At 37.9% G+C, this 13,341-nt stretch overlaps 16 pseudogenes; all 16 read left to right on the forward strand.

The window, feature by feature from the left end:
- The first annotated feature begins 608 nt into the window (after positions 1 to 608).
- LOC121400270 lies at positions 609 to 727 on the forward strand (annotated as a pseudogene).
- An 83-nt stretch (positions 728 to 810) lies between these two features.
- LOC121400283 lies at positions 811 to 929 on the forward strand (annotated as a pseudogene).
- Positions 930 to 1,910: 981 nt separating this feature from the next.
- On the forward strand, positions 1,911 to 2,029 carry LOC121400284 (annotated as a pseudogene).
- A 1,139-nt stretch (positions 2,030 to 3,168) lies between these two features.
- Positions 3,169 to 3,277, forward strand: LOC121400113 (annotated as a pseudogene).
- A 1,105-nt stretch (positions 3,278 to 4,382) lies between these two features.
- On the forward strand, positions 4,383 to 4,491 carry LOC121400119 (annotated as a pseudogene).
- Positions 4,492 to 5,801: 1,310 nt separating this feature from the next.
- Positions 5,802 to 5,920, forward strand: LOC121400278 (annotated as a pseudogene).
- An 83-nt stretch (positions 5,921 to 6,003) lies between these two features.
- Positions 6,004 to 6,122, forward strand: LOC121400147 (annotated as a pseudogene).
- Positions 6,123 to 6,912: 790 nt separating this feature from the next.
- On the forward strand, positions 6,913 to 7,031 carry LOC121400271 (annotated as a pseudogene).
- Positions 7,032 to 7,114: 83 nt separating this feature from the next.
- On the forward strand, positions 7,115 to 7,233 carry LOC121400158 (annotated as a pseudogene).
- An 820-nt stretch (positions 7,234 to 8,053) lies between these two features.
- On the forward strand, positions 8,054 to 8,162 carry LOC121400107 (annotated as a pseudogene).
- Positions 8,163 to 9,285: 1,123 nt separating this feature from the next.
- Positions 9,286 to 9,394, forward strand: LOC121400118 (annotated as a pseudogene).
- A 1,284-nt stretch (positions 9,395 to 10,678) lies between these two features.
- LOC121400280 lies at positions 10,679 to 10,797 on the forward strand (annotated as a pseudogene).
- An 83-nt stretch (positions 10,798 to 10,880) lies between these two features.
- LOC121400170 lies at positions 10,881 to 10,999 on the forward strand (annotated as a pseudogene).
- A 789-nt stretch (positions 11,000 to 11,788) lies between these two features.
- On the forward strand, positions 11,789 to 11,907 carry LOC121400272 (annotated as a pseudogene).
- Positions 11,908 to 11,990: 83 nt separating this feature from the next.
- LOC121400181 lies at positions 11,991 to 12,109 on the forward strand (annotated as a pseudogene).
- Positions 12,110 to 13,119: 1,010 nt separating this feature from the next.
- Positions 13,120 to 13,228, forward strand: LOC121400110 (annotated as a pseudogene).
- The last annotated feature ends 113 nt before the right edge of the window (positions 13,229 to 13,341 follow it).

Here is a 13,341-nt window from a genome sequence, read left to right on the forward strand (position 1 = left end):
GCCGAAAAGTGCTGCTGTTCATCGCCTACGGCCACACCCCCCTGAAAGTGCCTGATCTTGTCTGATCTCAGAAGCGATACAGGGTCGGGCCTGGTTAGTAGGCTTTGCCAATTTTTCAAAGTTTTCAACTTTATTTGGCCACAGCATCGCCGACAAGTCATGGAGCCAAAAGGTGCTGCTGTTCATTGCCTATGGCCATAACACTCTGAAAGCACCTGCTCTCGTCTGATATCTGAAGCGATACAGGGTCGGGCCTGGGTAGTACCTGGATGGGAGACAGCCTGAAAAGTTTTCGAAGCTAAATTTTTTCAAGGTTTGATTTTTCAAAGTTTTCAACGTTTTCAAAGTTTGAGTTTTCAAAGTTTAATTTTTCAAAGTTTTCAAATTTTAATTTTTCAAAGAGTTTTCTCAAGTTTAATTTTTTCAAAGTATTCAACGTTTTCAAAGTTTGATTTTTCAAAGTTTTCAAAGTTTAATTTTTTCAACGTTTTCAACATTTTCAAGGTTTGATTTTTCAAAGTTTTCAAAGTTTAATTTTTCAGTTTTCAGTTTCATTTTTCCACAGTGCCGCTGACAAGTCAAGAAGCCGAAAAGTGCTGCTGTTCTTTTCCTACGGCCACACCACCCTGAAAGTGCCTGATCTCGTCTGATCTCAGAAGCGATACAGGGTCGGGCCTGGTTAGTACCTGGATGGGAGACTGCCTGGGAATACAAGGTGTCGTAGGCTTTGCCAATTTTTCAAAGTTTTCAATTTATTTTTGCCACATCATCGCCGACAAGTCATGGAGCCAAAAGGTGCTGCTGTTCATCGCCTACGGCCACACCACCCTGAAAGTGCCTGATCTCGTCTGATCTCAGAAGCAATACAGGGTCGGGCCTGGTTAGTACCTGGATGGGAGACCGCCTGGGAATACAAGTTGTCATAGGCTTTGCCAATTTTTCAACGTTTTCAATTTATTTTTGCCACAGCATCGCCGACAAGTCATGGAGCCAAAAGGTGCTGCTGTTCATCGCCTATGGCCACACTACCCTGAAAGCGCCTGCTCTTGTCTGATATCTGAAGCAATACAGGGTCAGGCCTGGGTAGTACTTGAATGGGACACAGCCTGAGAAGTTTTCAAAGCTTCCTTTTTTCAACTTTTTCAAGGTTTGATTATTCAAAGTTTTCAACGTTTTCAAAGTTTAAGTTTTCAAAGTTTGAGTTTTCAAAGTTTTCAAAGTTTAATTTTTCAAAGTTTTCAAAGTTTCATTTTTCAGTTTTCAGTTTCATTTTTCCACAGTGCCGCTGACAAGTCAAGAAGCTGAAAAGTGCTGCTGTTCATCGCCTACGGCCACACCACCCTGAAAGCGGTAGAGGGTCGGGCCTGGGTAGTACATGGATGGGAGACAGCCTGAGAAGTTTTCGAAGCTTCATTTTTTCAAGGTTTGATTTTTCAAAGTTTTCAACGTTTTCAAAGTTTGAGTTTTCAAAGTTTAATTTTTCAAAGTTTTCAAATTTTAATTTTTCAAAGAGTTTTCTCAAGTTTAATTTTTTCAAAGTATTCAACGTTTTCAAAGTTTGATTTTTCAAAGTTTTCAAAGTTTAATTTTTTCAACGTTTTCAACATTTTCAAGGTTTGATTTTTCAAAGTTTTCAAAGTTTAATTTTTCAGTTTTCAGTTTCATTTTTCCACAGTGCCGCTGACAAGTCAAGAAGCCGAAAAGTGCTGCTGTTCATTTCCTACGGCCACACCACCCTGAAAGTGTCTGATCTCAGAAGCGATACAGGGTCGGGCCTGGTTAGTACCTGGATGGGAGACTGCCTGGGAATACAAGGTGTCGTAGGCTTTGCCAATTTTTCAAAGTTTTCAATTTATTTTTGCCACATCATCGCCGACAAGTCATGGAGCCAAAAGGTGCTGCTGTTCATCGCCTACGGCCACACCACCCTGAAAGTGCCTGATCTCGTCTGATCGCAGAAGCAATACAGGGTTGGGCCTGGTTAGTACCTGGATGGGAGACCGCCTGGGAATACAAGGTGTCATAGGCTTTGCCAATTTTTCAAAGTTTTCAATTTATTTTTGCCACAGCATCGCCGACAAGTCATGGAGCCAAAAGGTGCTGCTGTTCATCGCCTATGGCCACACTACCCTGAAAGCGCCTGCTCCTGTCTGATATCTGAAGCAATACAGGGTCAGGCCTGGGTAGTACTTGAATGGGACACAGCCTGAGAAGTTTTCAAAGCTTCCTTTTTTCAACTTTTTCAAGGTTTGATTATTCAAAGTTTTCAACGTTTTCAAAGTTTAAGTTTTCAAAGTTTGAGTTTTCAAAGTTTTCAAAGTTTAATTTTTCAAAGTTTTCAAAGTTTCATTTTTCAGTTTTCAGTTTCATTTTTCCACAGTGCCGCTGACAAGTCAAGAAGCTGAAAAGTGCTGCTGTTCATCGCCTACGGCCACACCACCCTGAAAGCGGTAGAGGGTCGGGCCTGGGTAGTACATGGATGGGAGACAGCCTGAGAAGTTTTCAAAGTTTCATGTTTTCAACTTTTTCAAGGTTTTCAAAGTTTTCAAAGTTTTCAAAGTTTTCAAAGTTTGAGTTTTCAAAGTTTTCAAAGTTTAATTTTTCAAAGTTTTCAAAGTTTCATTTTTCAGTTTTCAGTTTCATTTTTCCACAGTGCCGCTGACAAGTCAAGAAGCTGAAAAGTGCTGCTGTTCATCGCCTACGGCCACACCACCCTGAAAGCGGTAGAGGGTCGGGCCTGGGTAGTACATGGGTGGGAGACAGCCTGAGAAGTTTTCAAAGTTTCATGTTTTCAACTTTTTCAAGGTTTTCAAAGTTTTCAAAGTTTTCAAAGTTTTCAAAGTTTTCAAAGTTTGAGTTTTCAAAGTTTTCAAAGTTTAATTTTTCAAAGTTTTCAAATTTAAATTTTTTTCAAAGTTTTCAAAGTTTTCAAAATTTGATTTTTAAAAGTTTTCAAAGTTTAATTTTTCAAAGTTTTCAAAGTTTAATTTTTTCAAAGTCTTTAACGTTTTCAAAGTTTGATTTTTCAAAGTTTCATTTTTTCAACGTTTTCAAGGTCTTCAAGATTTGATTTTTCAAAGTTTTCAAAGTTTCATTTTTCAGTTTTCAGTTTAATTTTTCCACAGTGCCACTGACAAGTCAAGAAGCCGAAACGTGCTGCTGTTCATCGCTTACGGCCACACCACCCTGAAAATATCTGATTTCAGAAGTGATACAGGGTCGGGCCTGGTTAGTACCTGGATGGTAGACCGCCTGGGAATACCAGGTGTCGTAGGCTTTGCCAATTTTTCAAAGTTTTCAACTTTATTTTGCCACAGCATCGCCGACAAGTCATGGAGCCAAAAGGTGCTGTTGTTCATCGCCTATGGCCACACCACCCTAAAAGCGCTTGCTCTAGTCTGATATCTGAAGCGATACAGGGTCAGGCCTGGGTAGTACTTGAATGGGAGACAGCCTGAGAAGTTTTCAAAGCTTCGTTTTTTCAACTTTTTCAACGTTTGATGTTTCAAAGTTTTCAAATTTTAATTTTTCAAAGTTTTCAAATTTTAATGTTTTTCAAAGTTTTCAACGTTTTCAAAATTAGATGTTTCAAAGTTTTTAAAGTTTCAGTTTTTCAGTTTTCAAAGTTAAATTTTTCCACAGTGCCGCTGACAAGTGATACAGGGTCGGGCTTGGGTAGTACCTGGATGGGAGACAGCCTGAAAAGTTTTCAAAGCTTCCTTTTTTCAACTTTTTCAAGGTTTGATTTTTCAAAGTTTTCAACGTTTTCAACGTTTTCAAAGTTTAAGTTTTCAACGTTTGAGTTTTCAAAGTTTTCAAAGTTTAATTTTTCAAAGTTTTCAAAGTTTCATTTTTCAGTTTTCAGTTTCATTTTTCCACAGTGCCGCTGACAAGTCAAGAAGCTGAAAAGTGCTGCTGTTCATCGCCTACGGCCACACCACCCTGAAAGCGGTAGAGGGTCGGGCCTGGGTAGTACATGGATGGGAGACAGCCTGAGAAGTTTTCAAAGTTTCATGTTTTCAACTTTTTCAAGGTTTTCAAAGTTTTCAAAGTTTTCAAAGTTTGAGTTTTCAAAGTTTTCAAAGTTTAATTTTTCAGTTTTCAAATTTAAATTTTTTCAAAGTTTTCAAAGTTTTCAAAATTTGATTTTTAAAAGTTTTCAAAGTTTAATTTTTCAAAGTTTTCAAAGTTTAATTTTTTCAAAGTCTTTAACGTTTTCAAAGTTTGATTTTTCAAAGTTTAATTTTTTCAACGTTTTCAAGGTCTTCAAGATTTGATTTTTCAAAGTTTTCAAAGTTTCATTTTTCAGTTTTCAGTTTTCAGTTTAATTTTTCCACAGTGCCACTGACAAGTCAAGAAGCCGAAAACTGCTGCTGTTCATCGCTTACGGCCACACCACCCTGAAAATATCTGATCTCAGAAGTGATACAGGGTCAGGCCTGGTTAGTACCTGGATGGTAGACCCCCTGGGAATACCAGGTGTCGTAGGCTTTGCCAATTTTTCAAAGTTTTCAACTTTATTTTGCCACAGCATCGCCGACAAGTCATTGAGCCAAAAGGTGCTGTTGTTCATCGCCTATGGCCACACCACCCTAAAAGCGCTTGCTCTAGTCTGATATCTGAAGTGATACAGGGTCAGGCCTGGGTAGTACTTGAATGGGAGACAGCCTGAGAAGTTTTCAAAGCTTTGTTTTTTCAACGTTTGATGTTTCAAAGTTTTCAAATTTTAATTTTTCAAAGTTTTCAAATTTTAATGTTTTTCAAAGTTTTCAACGTTTTCAAAATTAGATTTTTCAAAGTTTTTAAAGTTTCAGTTTTTCAGTTTTCAAAGTTAAATTTTTCCACAGTGCTGCTGACAAGTGATACAGGGTCGGGCTTGGGTAGTACCTGGATGGGAGACAGCCTGAAAAGTTTTCAAAGCTTCATGTTTTCAACGTTTTCAAAGTTTTCAAAGTTTGAGTTTTTAAAGTTTTCAAAGTTTAATTTTTCAAAGCTTTCAAAATTTGATTTTTAAAAGTTATCAAAGTTTAATTTTTTAAAGTTTTCAAAGTTTAATTTTTTCAACGTTTTCAACGTTTTCAATGTTTTCAAATTTTTATGTTTTTCAAAGTTTTCAACGTTTTCAAGGTTTGATTTTTCAAAGTTTTCAAAGTTTTCAGTTTCATTTTCCACAGTACCGCTGACAATTCAAGAAGCCGAAAAGTGCTGCTGTTCATCGCCTACGGCCACACCCCCTGAAAGTGCCTGATCTTGTCTGATCTCAGAAGCGATACAGGGTCGGGCCTGGTTAGTAGGCTTTGCCAATTTTTCAAAGTTTTCAACTTTATTTGGCCACAGCATCGCCGACAAGTCATGGAGCCAAAAGGTGCTGCTGCTCATTGCCTATGGCCACAACACTCTGAAAGCACCTGCTCTCGTCTGATATCTGAAGCGATACAGGGTCGGGCCTGGGTAGTACCTGGATGGGAGACAGCCTGAAAAGTTTTCGAAGCTTCATTTTTTCAAGGTTTGATTTTTCAAAGTTTTCAACGTTTTCAAAGTTTGAGTTTTCAAAGTTTAATTTTTCAAAGTTTTCAAATTTTAATTTTTCAAAGAGTTTTCTCAAGTTTAATTTTTTCAAAGTATTCAACGTTTTCAAAGTTTGATTTTTCAAAGTTTTCAAAGTTTAATTTTTTCAACGTTTTCAACATTTTCAAGGTTTGATTTTTCAAAGTTTTCAAAGTTTAATTTTTCAGTTTTCAGTTTCATTTTTCCACAGTGCCGCTGACAAGTCAAGAAGCCGAAAAGTGCTGCTGTTCATTTCTTACGGCCACACCACCCTGAAAGTGCCTGATCTCGTCTGATCTCAGAAGCGATACAGGGTCGGGCCTGGTTAGTACCTGGATGGGAGACTGCCTGGGAATACAAGGTGTCGTAGGCTTTGCCAATTTTTCAAAGTTTTCAATTTATTTTTGCCACATCATCGCCGACAAGTCATGGAGCCAAAAGGTGCTGCTGTTCATCGCCTACGGCCACACCACCCTGAAAGTGCCTGATCTCGTCTGATCTCAGAAGCAATACAGGGTCGGGCCTGGTTAGTACCTGGATGGGAGACCGCCTGGGAATACAAGGTGTCATAGGCTTTGCCAATTTTTCAAAGTTTTCAATTTATTTTTGCCACAGCATCGCCGACAAGTCATGGAGCCAAAAGGTGCTGCTGTTCATCACCTATGGCCACACTACCCTGAAAGCGCCTGCTCTTGTCTGATATCTGAAGCAATACAGGGTCAGGCCTGGGTAGTACTTGAATGGGACACAGCCTGAGAAGTTTTCAAAGCTTCCTTTTTTCAACTTTTTCAAGGTTTGATTATTCAAAGTTTTCAACGTTTTCAAAGTTTAAGTTTTCAAAGTTTGAGTTTTCAAAGTTTTCAAAGTTTAATTTTTCAAAGTTTTCAAAGTTTCATTTTTCAGTTTTCAGTTTCATTTTTCCACAGTGCCGCTGACAAGTCAAGAAGCTGAAAAGTGCTGCTGTTCATCGCTTACGGCCACACCACCCTGAAAGCGGTAGAGGGTCGGGCCTGGGTAGTACATGGATGGGAGACAGCCTGAGAAGTTTTCGAAGCTTCATTTTTTCAAGGTTTGATTTTTCAAAGTTTTCAACGTTTTCAAAGTTTGAGTTTTCAAAGTTTAATTTTTCAAAGTTTTCAAATTTTAATTTTTCAAAGAGTTTTCTCAAGTTTAATTTTTTCAAAGTATTCAACGTTTTCAAAGTTTGATTTTTCAAAGTTTTCAAAGTTTAATTTTTTCAACGTTTTCAAAATTTTCAAGGTTTGATTTTTTCAAAGTTTTCAAAGTTTAATTTTTCAGTTTTCAGTTTCATTTTTCCACAGTGCCGCTGACAAGTCAAGAAGCCGAAAAGTGCTGCTGTTCATTTCCTACGGCCACACCACCCTGAAAGTGCCTGATCTCGTCTGATCTCAGAAGCGATACAGGGTCGGGCCTGGTTAGTACCTGGATGGGAGACTGCCTGGGAATACAAGGTGTCGTAGGCTTTGCCAATTTTTCAAAGTTTTCAATTTATTTTTGCCACATCATCGCCGACAAGTCATGGAGCCAAAAGGTGCTGCTGTTCATCGCCTACGGCCACACCACCCTGAAAGTGCCTGATCTCGTCTGATCTCAGAAGCAATACAGGGTCGGGCCTGGTTAGTACCTGGATGGGAGACCGCCTGGGAATACAAGGTGTCATAGGCTTTGCCAATTTTTCAAAGTTTTCAATTTATTTTTGCCACAGCATCGCCGACAAGTCATGGAGCCAAAAGGTGCTGCTGTTCATCGCCTATGGCCACACTACCCTGAAAGCGCCTGCTCTTGTCTGATATCTGAAGCAATACAGGGTCAGGCCTGGGTAGTACTTGAATGGGACACAGCCTGAGAAGTTTTCAAAGCTTCCTTTTTTCAACTTTTTCAAGGTTTGATTATTCAAAGTTTTCAACGTTTTCAAAGTTTAAGTTTTCAAAGTTTGAGTTTTCAAAGTTTTCAAAGTTTAATTTTTCAAAGTTTTCAAAGTTTCATTTTTCAGTTTTCAGTTTCATTTTTCCACAGTGCCGCTGACAAGTCAAGAAGCTGAAAGTGCTGCTGTTCATCGCCTATGGCCACACCACCCTGAAAGCGGTAGAGGGTCTGGCCTGGGTAGTACATGGATGGGAGACAGCCTGAGAAGTTTTCAAAGTTTCATGTTTTCAACTTTTTCAAGGTTTTCAAAGTTTTCAAAGTTTAATTTTTCAAAGTTTTCAAATTTAAATTTTTTCAAAGTTTTCAAAGTTTTCAAAATTTGATTTTTAAAAGTTTTCAAAGTTTAATTTTTCAAAGTTTTCAAAGTTTAATTTTTTCAAAGTCTTTAACGTTTTCAAAGTTTGATTTTTCAAAGTTTCATTTTTTCAACGTTTTCAAGGTCTTCAAGATTTGATTTTTCAAAGTTTTCAAAGTTTCATTTTTCAGTTTTCAGTTTTCAGTTTAATTTTTCCACAGTGCCACTGACAAGTCAAGAAGCCGAAACGTGCTGCTGTTCATCGCTTACGGCCACACCACCCTGAAAATATCTGATCTCAGAAGTGATACAGGGTCGGGCCTGGTTAGTACCTGGATGGTAGACCGCCTGGGAATACCAGGTGTTGTAGGCTTTGCCAATTTTTCAAAGTTTTCAACTTTATTTTGCCACAGCATCGCCGACAAGTCATGGAGCCAAAAGGTGCTGTTGTTCATCGCCTATGGCCACACCACCCTAAAAGCGCTTGCTCTAGTCTGATATCTGAAGCGATACAGGGTCAGGCCTGGGTAGTACTTGAATGGGAGACAGCCTGAGAAGTTTTCAAAGCTTTGTTTTTTCAACTTTTTCAACGTTTGATGTTTCAAAGTTTTCAAATTTTAATTTTTCAAAGTTTTCAAATTTTAATGTTTTTCAAAGTTTTCAACGTTTTCAAAATTAGATGTTTCAAAGTTTTTAAAGTTTCAGTTTTTCAGTTTTCAAAGTTAAATTTTTCCACAGTGCCGCTGACAAGTGATACAGGGTCGGGCTTGGGTAGTACCTGGATGGGAGACAGCCTGAAAAGTTTTCAAAGCTTCCTTTTTTCAACTTTTTCAAGGTTTGATTTTTCAAAGTTTTCAACGTTTTCAACGTTTTCAAAGTTTAAGTTTTCAACGTTTGAGTTTTCAAAGTTTTCAAAGTTTAATTTTTCAAAGTTTTCAAAGTTTCATTTTTCAGTTTTCAGTTTCATTTTTCCACAGTGCCGCTGACAAGTCAAGAAGCTGAAAAGTGCTGCTGTTCATCGCCTACGGCCACACCACCCTGAAAGCGGTAGAGGGTCGGGCCTGGGTAGTACATGGATGGGAGACAGCCTGAGAAGTTTTCAAAGTTTCATGTTTTCAACTTTTTCAAGGTTTTCAAAGTTTTCAAAGTTTTCAAAGTTTTCAAAGTTTTCAAAGTTTGAGTTTTCAAAGTTTTCAAAGTTTAATTTTTCAGTTTTCAAATTTAAATTTTTTCAAAGTTTTCAAAGTTTTCAAAATTTGATTTTTAAAAGTTTTCAAAGTTTAATTTTTCAAAGTTTTCAAAGTTTAATTTTTTCAAAGTCTTTAACGTTTTCAAAGTTTGATTTTTCAAAGTTTAATTTTTTCAACGTTTTCAAGGTCTTCAAGATTTGATTTTTCAAAGTTTTTAAAGTTTCATTTTTCAGTTTTCAGTTTTCAGTTTAATTTTTCCACAGTGCCACTGACAAGTCAAGAAGCCGAAAACTGCTGCTGTTCATCGCTTACGGCCACACCACCCTGAAAATATCTGATCTCAGAAGTGATACAGGGTCAGGCCTGGTTAGTACCTGGATGGTAGACCGCCTGGGAATACCAGGTGTCGTAGGCTTTGCCAATTTTTCAAAGTTTTCAACTTTATTTTGCCACAGCATCGCCGACAAGTCATTGAGCCAAAAGGTGCTGTTGTTCATCGCCTATGGCCACACCACCCTAAAAGCGCTTGCTCTAGTCTGATATCTGAAGTGATTCAGGGTCAGGCCTGGGTAGTACTTGAATGGGAGACAGCCTGAGAAGTTTTCAAAGCTTTGTTTTTTCAACGTTTGATGTTTCAAAGTTTTCAAATTTTAATTTTTCAAAGTTTTCAACGTTTTCAAAATTAGATTTTTCAAAGTTTTTAAAGTTTCAGTTTTTCAGTTTTCAAAGTTAAATTTTTCCACAGTGCTGCTGACAAGTGATACAGGGTCGGGCTTGGGTAGTACCTGGATGGGAGACAGCCTGAAAAGTTTTCAAAGCTTCATGTTTTCAACGTTTTCAAAGTTTTCAAAGTTTGAGTTTTTAAAGTTTTCAAAGTTTAATTTTTCAAAGCTTTCAAAATTTGATTTTTAAAAGTTATCAAAGTTTAATTTTTTAAAGTTTTCAAAGTTTAATTTTTTCAACGTTTTCAACGTTTTCAATGTTTTCAAATTTTTATGTTTTTCAAAGTTTTCAACGTTTTCAAGGTTTGATTTTTCAAAGTTTTCAAAGTTTTCAGTTTCATTTTTCCACAGTACCGCTGACAATTCAAGAAGCCGAAAAGTGCTGCTGTTCATCGCCTACGGCCACACCCCCTGAAAGTGCCTGATCTTGTCTGATCTCAGAAGCGATACAGGGTCGGGCCTGGTTAGTAGGCTTTGCCAATTTTTCAAAGTTTTCAACTTTATTTGGCCACAGCATCGCCGACAAGTCATGGAGCCAAAAGGTGCTGCTGCTCATTGCCTATGGCCACAACACTCTGAAAGCACCTGCTCTCGTCTGATATCTGAAGCGATACAGGGTCGGGCCTGGGTAGTACCTGGATGGGAGACAGCCTGAAAAGTTTTCGAAGCTTCATTTTTTCAAGGTTTGATTTTTCAAAGTTTTCAACGTTTTCAAAGTTTGAGTTTTCAAAGTTTAATTTTTCAAAGTTTTCAAATTTTAATTTTTCAAAGAGTTTTCTCAAGTTTAATTTTTCAAAGTATTCAACGTTTTCAAAGTTTGATTTTTCAAAGTTTTCAAAGTTTAATTTTTTCAACGTTTTCAACATTTTCAAGGTTTGATTTTTCAAAGTTTTCAAAGTTTAATTTTTCAGTTTTCAGTTTCATTTTTCCACAGTGCCGCTGACAAGTCAAGAAGCCGAAAAGTGCTGCTGTTCATTTCTTACGGCCACACCACCCTGAAAGTGCCTGATCTCGTCTGATCTCAGAAGCGATACAGGGTCGGGCCTGGTTAGTACCTGGATGGGAGACTGCCTGGGAATACAAGGTGTCGTAGGCTTTGCCAATTTTTCAAAGTTTTCAATTTATTTTTGCCACATCATCGCCGACAAGTCATGGAGCCAAAAGGTGCTGCTGTTCATCGCCTACGGCCACACCACCCTGAAAGTGCCTGATCTCGTCTGATCTCAGAAGCAATACAGGGTCGGGCCTGGTTAGTACCTGGATGGGAGACCGCCTGGGAATACAAGGTGTCATAGGCTTTGCCAATTTTTCAAAGTTTTCAATTTATTTTTGCCACAGCATCGCCGACAAGTCATGGAGCCAAAAGGTGCTGCTGTTCATCACCTATGGCCACACTACCCTGAAAGCGCCTGCTCTTGTCTGATATCTGAAGCAATACAGGGTCAGGCCTGGGTAGTACTTGAATGGGACACAGCCTGAGAAGTTTTCAAAGCTTCCTTTTTTCAACTTTTTCAAGGTTTGATTATTCAAAGTTTTCAACGTTTTCAAAGTTTAAGTTTTCAAAGTTTGAGTTTTCAAAGTTTTCAAAGTTTAATTTTTCAAAGTTTTCAAAGTTTCATTTTTCAGTTTTCAGTTTCATTTTTCCACAGTGCCGCTGACAAGTCAAGAAGCTGAAAAGTGCTGCTGTTCATCGCTTACGGCCACACCACCCTGAAAGCGGTAGAGGGTCGGGCCTGGGTAGTACATGGATGGGAGACAGCCTGAGAAGTTTTCGAAGCTTCATTTTTTCAAGGTTTGATTTTTCAAAGTTTTCAACGTTTTCAAAGTTTGAGTTTTCAAAGTTTAATTTTTCAAAGTTTTCAAATTTTAATTTTTCAAAGAGTTTTCTCAAGTTTAATTTTTTCAAAGTATTCAACGTTTTCAAAGTTTGATTTTTCAAAGTTTTCAAAGTTTAATTTTTTCAACGTTTTCAAAATTTTCAAGGTTTGATTTTTCAAAGTTTTCAAAGTTTAATTTTTCAGTTTTCAGTTTCATTTTTCCACAGTGCCGCTGACAAGTCAAGAAGCCGAAAAGTGCTGCTGTTCATTTCCTACGGCCACACCACCCTGAAAGTGCCTGATCTCGTCTGATCTCAGAAGCGATACAGGGTCGGGCCTGGTTAGTACCTGGATGGGAGACTGCCTGGGAATACAAGGTGTCGTAGGCTTTGCCAATTTTTCAAAGTTTTCAATTTATTTTTGCCACATCATCGCCGACAAGTCATGGAGCCAAAAGGTGCTGCTGTTCATCGCCTACGGCCACACCACCCTGAAAGTGCCTGATCTCGTCTGATCTCAGAAGCAATACAGGGTCGGGCCTGGTTAGTACCTGGATGGGAGACCGCCTGGGAATACAAGGTGTCATAGGCTTTGCCAATTTTTCAAAGTTTTCAATTTATTTTTGCCACAGCATCGCCGACAAGTCATGGAGCCAAAAGGTGCTGCTGTTCATCGCCTATGGCCACACTACCCTGAAAGCGCCTGCTCTTGTCTGATATCTGAAGCAATACAGGGTCAGGCCTGGGTAGTACTTGAATGGGACACAGCCTGAGAAGTTTTCAAAGCTTCCTTTTTTCAAGGTTTGATTATTCAAAGTTTTCAACGTTTTCAAAGTTTAAGTTTTCAAAGTTTGAGTTTTCAAAGTTTTCAAAGTTTAATTTTTCAAAGTTTTCAAAGTTTCATTTTTCAGTTTTCAGTTTCATTTTTCCACAGTGCCGCTGACAAGTCAAGAAGCTGAAAAGTGCTGCTGTTCATCGCCTACGGCCACACCACCCTGAAAGCGGTAGAGGGTCGGGCCTGGGTAGTACATGGATGGGAGACAGCCTGGGAAGTTTTCAAAGTTTCATGTTTTCAACTTTTTCAAGGTTTTCAAAGTTTTCAAAGTTTTCAAAGTTTTCAAAGTTTGAGTTTTCAAAGTTTTCAAAGTTTAATTTTTCAAAGTTTTCAAATTTAAATTTTTTCAGTTTTCAAAGTTTTCAAAATTTGATTTTTAAAAGTTTTCAAAGTTTTCAAAGTTTTCAAAGTTTTCAAACTTTTCAAAGTTTTCAAAGTTTTCAAAGTTTGAGTTTTCAAAGTTTTCAAAGTTTAATTTTTCAGTTTTCAAATTTAAATTTTTTCAAAGTTTTCAAAGTTTTCAAAATTTGATTTTTAAAAGTTTTCAAAGTTTAATTTTTCAAAGTTTTCAAAGTTTAATTTTTTCAAAGTCTTTAACGTTTTCAAAGTTTGATTTTTCAAAGTTTAATTTTTTCAACGTTTTCAAGGTCTTCAAGATTTGATTTTTCAAAGTTTTCAAAGTTTCATTTTTCAGTTTTCAGTTTTCAGTTTAATTTTTCCACAGTGCCACTGACAAGTCCAGAAGCCGAAAAGTGCTGCTGTTCATCGCTTACGGCCACACCACCCTGAAAATATCTGATCTCAGAAGTGATACAGGGTCGGGCCTGGTTAGTACCTGGATGGTAGACCGCCTGGGAATACCAGGTGTCGTAGTCTTTGCCAATTTTTCAAAGTTTTCAACTTTATTTTGCCACAGCATCGCCGACAAGTCATGGAGCCAAAAGGTGCTGTTGTTCATCGCCTATGGCCACACCACCCTAAAAGCGCTT

This window comes from Xenopus laevis, chromosome 2L (assembly GCF_017654675.1).
Source record: "Xenopus laevis strain J_2021 chromosome 2L, Xenopus_laevis_v10.1, whole genome shotgun sequence".
NCBI lineage: Eukaryota > Metazoa > Chordata > Amphibia > Anura > Pipidae > Xenopus > Xenopus laevis.